Source organism: Nomascus leucogenys, unplaced genomic scaffold, assembly GCF_006542625.1.
Source record: "Nomascus leucogenys isolate Asia unplaced genomic scaffold, Asia_NLE_v1 001144F_52289_qpd_obj, whole genome shotgun sequence".
NCBI classification, from domain to species: Eukaryota; Metazoa; Chordata; class Mammalia; order Primates; family Hylobatidae; genus Nomascus; species Nomascus leucogenys.
The window spans coordinates 1-8,023 of NW_022097448.1; the positions used below are offsets into that span (position 1 = coordinate 1).

Sequence of the window (8,023 nt, forward strand, 5' to 3'; positions counted from 1 at the left end):
AGCTATGATTATGCCGCTGCATTCCAGTCCTGGTGACAGAGTGAGACCATTTAAAAAAAAAAAAAAAAAGTCCTAAGGAATCTACAAAGTCAATACAAAAGTAAGTGAATTTAGCAAGATTACAGGATACAAGCTTAATACGGTTAATACCAAATTGTCAATGTGGTTTTGACCTTTTTTTTTTTTTTTTTTTTTTTGAGATGGAGTATTACGCTCTGTTGCCCAGACTGGAGTGAGTGACACGATCTCAGCTCCCTGCCATCTCTGCCTCCTGGGTTCAAGCAATTCTCCTGCCTCAGCCTCCCTAGTAGCTGGGATTACAGGCGTGAGCCACCACACCAGGCTAATTTTTGTATTTTTAGTAGAGACAGGATTTCACCACGTTGGCCAGGCTGGTCTCGAACTCCTGACTTCAGGTGATCTGCCCACCTCGGCCTCCCGAAGTGCTGGGATTACAGGCATGAGCCACCGCGCCTGGTTAGTTTTGACAATTTTATTAACTTGTATCCATGTAATCTGCTAGATGGCTATAGTCGAACAGCAGATAATAGTGTTGGTGAGGATGTAGAGAAATTCAGAACCCTCACAGAATGCTGGTGGGATAAAAGTTGTAGCACAGACTCCTCTAGGAAAAAAACAGTCCAGTATTCTCAAAAGGTTAGATTACAGAGTTACTATTAAACCTAGCAATTCTACTCTAGGTATTTACCAGGAGAAATGGAAACATGTTCACACAAAAACTCTGCACCAAATGCTCAAGAGCAGTATTTCCTAATAGCCGAGAGTGAAAACACCCAATACCCATCCAGTAATGAAGGAATAAATAAGATGTGGTATATAACATATGATGAACACTGTTCAGCAGGAAACAAATTAAATACGCTACAATATAGATGAACCTTGAAAACATTATGCTAAGTGAAAGAATTCAGTCACAAATACACACTGGCACGAGCTGATTTATATGAAATGACAAAAACTGGCAGACAAAAGCGGATTCGTGGTTCCCTAGGTTTCAGGGGGCAGTTAGGGTACCTTGTTTATAATTCACATTATATAATATCTTTGTTAATAAAAATTCTCAGCAAATGACCCAAGAAATATAGGAAAACGTTTTTTTACCTGTTTTCCGACACTGTTATGTCAAACTGTAGGGGAACACCTTTAGGAACTTTCATGATGTCACTTTGCTCCCCGCTTTGTTAAAAATGAAGGTACAGCAGTACGAGTTAATCTGGTTTCTGTGTTCTATTAGAAATATTAAAATATCAGAGCAGCTTAACAATTTGAAAAGGAAAAATAAATTCATTTGGTACTTAAGACATCTTGTACACATGTTCAAATGTATTAGGGGCCATTTTATTTGTGTTCTCAAAAAAAAAAAAGTGTCACTGGCTACTCTAGACTAAAATATGTATTTTGTCAGAGAATATCTCTTTTAAATGAACTATAAACTTTTCAACAAGTTGGAATGTTTTGGTGATTCCTAACTCTTGATCTTCCATTAAAATAAAGCAACTCTCTAAAGTCCTAGGTACCCATCCTACATTCTTTTCATTTCAATTTTAAGATGGCTGGATGGATAGGCACTGTGGCTCGGGCCTATAATCCGGTACTTTGCGAGGCCAAGGCAGGAGGATCGCTTGAGGCCAGGGGCTAGAGACCAGCCTAAGGACACAGCAAGACCCATTTGTACAAAAAAAAAATTAGCTGAGTGTGGTGGTGCATGCCTATGTTCCTAGGTGCTCAGGAGGCTGAGGCAGGAGAATTATTGGAGCCCAGGAGTTCGAGGGTAGCAGCGAGCTATGGTGGCGCCACTGCACTCCAGCCTGGGCATCAGAGTGAGATCTTATCTCTGAAAAAAATCAAGAGATGGTTTGAATAGAACATAAGCTCCATAAATTGACAAAGTTTATAAAGCAATAAATTTAAAGAGAAGGTAGGTCTGTATGGTCTGAAAAATAAAGACATCGAAAATATTACAGGGATTGAGAGAAGTAGCATGTTATACCATCATCTCGTTTATTATTATACACAAAAATATACATATTGGGTCGGGTGCAGTGGCTCACGCCTGTAACCTCCGCATTTTGGGAGGCCAAGGCAAGAGGACTGCTTGAGTCTAGGAGTTCAAGACCAGTCTGGCACAAACAAACACACAAAAAAGCCAGGCATGGTGGTGGGCAGCTGTCGTTCCAGCTCCTCAGGACTCAGGAGGCTGAGGCAGGAGGATCGCTGAGCTTTGGGAGGTCAAGGCTGCAATAAGCCATGATCATGGCACTGCACTCCAGCCTGGGTAACAGAGCCAGAACTTGCTCCAAAAAAAAGGGTACATAGAGCATACATGCACATAACTTTTAAAAACACAAAAAAACACTGTTCAAACGTGGTGATTTAGGGCTGCAGAATCAGGAATCAAGAAAGCTCTTACTTTACACCATATACTGTTTCCATACTGTATCACAGGTATTACTTTCTTCCTGGTTTATCCTAACTTGGACATCATTCTCTGAGCAGAAGTCCAATACTTTCTTATGATCTCATGTAATGAGAGGTTGTAATTTTTGCAAAAAGAAAGAAACAACTTACACTGGGCATTGCACTGCTCCAGGATTGTCAATAGATACAGTCAAAATTCCTCCATTTGTAGTGGAAGTTCGCCATCTGGTTTCAAAAAAAATCAAAAAAATTCATTAAATGTAAGTTGATAAACCCTATGTATATTCAAAATAAAAATAAACATTAAAAATAGCCATTACTTTTTCTTAGCTTGTAAGAAATAAGTACCTGAACCCCACCATGATATAATGAATCAACATCTTGGGTGCAGAACTGGGCATCTGAATTAATTTATTTAAATATTTTTCAGTGTAATAAATATATAAATTTAAAAAATCAAATAGTACAAAAGAACTTCTAATAAAAAGCAACAGTGCCTCACCCCACTATTCTCCTGTTTTCCATTCCTACTCTCCAGAGGCAGCACTTTTAACCTTTCTGTTTTTACTGCTTGCTGGTTACTTCCAATTCACTAAACAAGATGCTTACATAGTAAAAAAAAAACCTTGCTGCAGCCAGGCACGGTGGCTCCCACCTGTAATCCCAGCACTTTGGCAAGCAGAGGCAGGTGGATCATGAGGTCAGGAGTTCAAGACCAGCCTGGCCAAGATAGTGAAACCCCATCTCCACTAAAAAAAAAAAAAAAATACAAAATACAAAATTAAGCCGAGCGTGGGGTGTGGTGGTGGTATCTGTAATCCCAGCTACTCAGGAGGCTGAGGCAGAGAACTGCTTGAACTCGGGAGGGGAGGTTGCAGTGAACTGAGACTGCACCACTGCGCTCCAGTCTGGGCGACAGAGCGAGACTCCATCTCAAAAAAAAAAAAAAAACTTCCTACGATGAATAAAGATTTAGTTCGTCAAACTATCCTCCAGTTTCCTTACCTACCTTGAAACATTTTGATGGCTGTATCACTATTTCCGGGCCTTTGTAACTTAAAATACTTAAATCTCTGTTTCTTTCAGTAGAATCTCTTGACCCCACCCCCAGCTTGTGTGAAAGGATAATAGTGCCTCTATTCCTTCCCTCCACCTCTGACCCTTTGTACCTCTCACTTTCTGTCAGCTCTTCCTTTACATTCACATTAGTCAAAATCGGACATTTACAGTATATTCTGTTCTCAAATTAACTATTTTGTGCTTCGTCTAACAGGTTGATTCTCAAAGTTCAAAACAAATAACATTATATGATCACGATTATGTAAATATTGTTCACTGCAGAAGCAAAAAGGCTACAATTATTATTTCTTTCCCCAAGGCTTCTAATGTCATGACCCCTGTGCTAAAGAATACTACCTGTATCAGTTTCACAGTTTCCTAACACTCCCAATTGCTAAAAATCATGCCCCATAGTTGGCACCATATCTGGACCCTGACCATGTTTTGCAGCCAGCTCTCTGTATCCACAGGTTCTACATCCATGTATTCAATCAATTGCAACTGCAGAATGAAAACAATCCACGGATATAGAGGGCCAACTGTAAGGGACTTGAGTATCTGAGGATTTTAATCTCTTCAATGGGCCTGGAACCAATTTCCCTGAGACACAGACGGCCAACTGTATATATTTTGTTTTCCAAAAAGTAGTCATAATTTTAAATAGTTTAATCTCAAAACCTAATCACACTGATGGAATTAGTATGTTACAACTCACACTTAGGAGGTATGATTATAACAGGATAAATAGATTTTCAAAAGATTTTTTATAGGGCTAAGAAAAAAAGACTATGAAAAGGAAAACTATTGTTTTTAAAGTTGGACAAATTTTCCAAAAGCTCTACTGAATTTTATTCTATTCATTCCCTAAATAGGTTCATTTGTATGAAAGCAGTTATAGCAAAAAAAGAAGAAAAAAAAAAGCTGTTTCATTAAAATGGAATAACCAATAAAAAATAAAAATAATAAAAAAAGAAGTAATCTACCTGGCACTAAAACTGTTACAATATCGACACATGAAAACTCAAAAGGTTTTTGGGGAAAATTAACAAAGGACAAAACAGGATTTATTTTAGGCTCAATTTTTAAAAATTTTTTGGAGACAGTCTTTCATAGCCCGAGCTATGCTGCTCAGGCTTTTGTGCACTGGCATCAAGCTGTGTTGCTCAGGCTGGTGTGCACTGGCATCAAGCTGTGCTGCTCAGGCTGGTGTGCACTGGCATCAAGCTGTGCTGCTCAGGCTGGTGTGCACTGGTGATTGAGCTATGCTGCTCAGGCTGGTGTGCACTGGAATCAAGCTGTGCTGCTCAGGCTGGTGTGCACTGGTGATCGAGCTATGCTGCTCAGGCTGGTGTGCACTGGTGATCGAGCTATGCTGCTCAGGCTGGTGTGCACTGGTGATCGAGCTATGCTGCTCAGGCTGGTGTGCGGGATGGCAGCTGCTCGGTGTGTGCACTGGCATCGAGCTATGCTGCTCAGGCTGGTGTGCACTGGCATCGAGCTATGCTGCTTAGGCTGGTGTGCACTTGCATCGAGCTATGCTGCTCAGGCTGGTGTGCACTGGCATCGAGCTATGCTGCTCAGGCTGGTGTGCACTGGCATCGAGCTATGCTGCTTAGGCCTGGTGTGCACTGGTGATCGAGCTATGCTGCTCAGCTGGTGTGCAGTGGCGATACACAGGTGAGATCATGGCACTTCACAGCCTTGAACTCTAGGGCTCAATCAATTCTCTGGCTTCAGTCTCCCAACTAGCTGGGATTACAGGTGTGTAGCACCACTATGCCCAGCTTTCAGATTGAATTTTATTTTGGGTTTCAATTAATTTCTTCTGGACTGAGGTACATGATAATTGGGTAGTTAGTATTCTGGGAGTTTTGAAATAACATTTTGAAAAACAAATGGAAACTTACTGACGAGTTCTCTTTGCTACTACATCGTCTAGCAGTTGTTCTGTATTCAACTGGGCCTGAACCTGAAGGGAAAAAAAAGCAGTAGGTCCCACAGAAAGCAGAGGATTTGAATCCAAAGAGCAATCCTGCTCTAGAACTTTATAACCCAGTGGGCGTGTGCATGAATGCAGAAGAGGGGCCTGTGCTATTCCGGCAACACTTCCCTGTTGGAATTCCTATATGAGAACAAGTGGCAAATACAGGTTTATTCCCAAATAACAAGTTAAATTCTTATAAGACATTGCCATTGAGGGTAAGAAAAGACGGGAAATAAAAAACATACAACAGAAAGAACTAATCTACTACCACGTGCCTCACGTCCTGAACCCAATGCTGCCTATGACTGAGGCTTACTAAAGGTGGCTGCTCAGGATCCTCTTTGGGAAAAAACAACAAACAAACAAAAACACCGCCAAAGTTTTTAAATACCTTCAGGCCTCTTCTGAAAAGAAAAGTTGCCTGACGAGTATCTTTCTGATGATTTAATTTATTTCCACTCCTGGTAAAATTAGCTGAATGTTATTTCTGCAACAAAAACACATAGGCCATGCTAAGCCATTTAACTACTTTCAAACATCTTGAGGAAAAATAAGCAAAAATAGTTACATTCATAGGCTGCAAACATGAGGTGCAAGAAACAAACAACTCTGAATTATTTCCTTATTAACATGAAGCTACTGAGATTTGATTAACAAATACCTCCCTCCGAAGCAGAGCACATAACCACCTGTTAATTTCAAACCACTTTATCTTCCAAATATTCAATCCTCTAATATTCCATATATCTTCTGAAGACATTAATAATCACATTTTTAGTGCTATTTCCTATATTTGGTGAAAACATAACTTTACAATTTACAGGATTAGTACAAAGAAAAACTACACATAGGCCAAACTCAAGACCTAAAATAAACTGAAGACCAAAAATAAAGAGAAAGGTTTGAAAAATACATCTCCTCCTCCAGCTTTCTCTTCCTTCCTCACTCAGAAACCGTTATGTATTAACATAAACCATAGAGACCAGGCGTTATGGCTCACACCTGTAATCCCAGCACTTCGGGAGGTTGAGGTGAGTGGATCACTAGAGGTCAGGAGTTTGAGACCAGCCTGGGCAACATGGGTGAAACCCCGTCTCTACTAAAAACACAAAAATTAGCCAGCCTTGGTGGCACGTGCCTGTAGTCCCAGCTACTCAGGAGGCTGAAGCATGAGAATTGCTTGAATCAGGGAAGCAGAGGTTGCTGTGGGCCGAGATCACGCCACTGCACTCCAGCCCAGCGACACAGACTTCATCTCAAAAAATAAACCACAGAAAACTTACACTCTTCTATTTCTTGTTCTTTCATGCACAGAACAATGCTCTTAATTATGTTTGACTTTCACCAATTCTTTTTTTAATTTTACTTAAAGTTCTGAGACACGTGCTGAACGTGGAAGTTTCTTACGTAGCTATACATGTGCCATGGTGGTTTGCAGCACCTAATTTCTTTTGTTTTCTATAGGAAGTTAGTGAAGTATGAAAAATTAAAATTTCATATTTATCTATGAAATATTCAATCCTCTAACATTCCATGTCTTCAACTGATGTACTGATAAACATGAAACAATATGTAAACAAGTGTTTAACAGATTCCCTAGTCTTACCTCCAATCTTTCAGAGATTCAAGTTCAAAATTGCCCTGGCTAACCCAATTAACATGTAAGTCTAATGTAAATCATGGGTTCTTATTTGAGAAGGTCCCCTTTCACAAAAGGTATTATCAAGTGATTCCCAAAAGATGATGGTTAAAACTGCAATTCCAGCCATTCCATTTTTTGTTTTTTATTTTTATTTTTTTGAGACAGAGTCTCACTGTCACCCAGGCTGGAGTGCAGTGGCACTATCTTGACTCACTGCAACCTCCGCCTCCCAGGTTTAAGCAATTCTCCTGCCTCAGCCTCCCAAATAGCTGGAACTACAGGCATGCACCACCACGTCCAGCTAATTTTTGTACTTTTAGTAGAGATGGGGTTTCACCATGTTGGCCAGGCTGGTCTCGAACTCCTGGCCTCAGGTGATCCACACGCAGCGGCCTCCCAAAGTGCTGGATTGCTGGCATGCGCCACCACATCGGGCTAATTTTTGCATTTTCAGTAGAGATGGGGTTTTGCCATGTAACTCCTGACCTCAGGTGATCTGCCTGCTTTAGCCCCCCAAAGTGCTGGGAATACAGGCATGAGCCACTGTGCCCAGCCACTGCATTTTTTAAAAACCTCATTCCAGGTTTTGTTTGCTGAATTATCTTCCACGAAAGATAAATAAATAATACTAGAAACTGAATAAGGAAACTTCACACCTCATCAACTTCATCTACTTTGTCCTTACAGAGAACAGAATGCCATAACAACAGATCATAATTTTTTCTTTTCTTTCTTTTTCAGAGACGGGGGTCTCACTATGTTGCCCAGGTTGGCCCTGAATCCTGGGCTCATGTGATCCTCCTGCCTCAGCCTCGTAAGTAGCTGGGACCACAGGCACATGCCACTGCACCCAGCTCACAGGCCATAATTTTGGTTTTTATTATTGAATTTAGTATAAA

The 8,023-nt window shown here is 40.6% G+C and overlaps 1 long non-coding RNA gene across 1 annotated transcript; it reads right to left on the reverse strand.

The window, feature by feature from the left end:
* Positions 1-1,235: 1,235 nt before the first annotated feature.
* LOC115834260 lies at positions 1,236-5,959 on the reverse strand. Its single transcript, XR_004029243.1, has 4 exons — positions 5,874-5,959; positions 5,406-5,467; positions 2,590-2,664; positions 1,236-1,248 (listed from the first exon to the last, which is right to left on the reverse strand). It is a non-coding gene; the product is annotated as an uncharacterized LOC115834260 (long non-coding RNA).
* Positions 5,960-8,023: the final 2,064 nt, after the last annotated feature.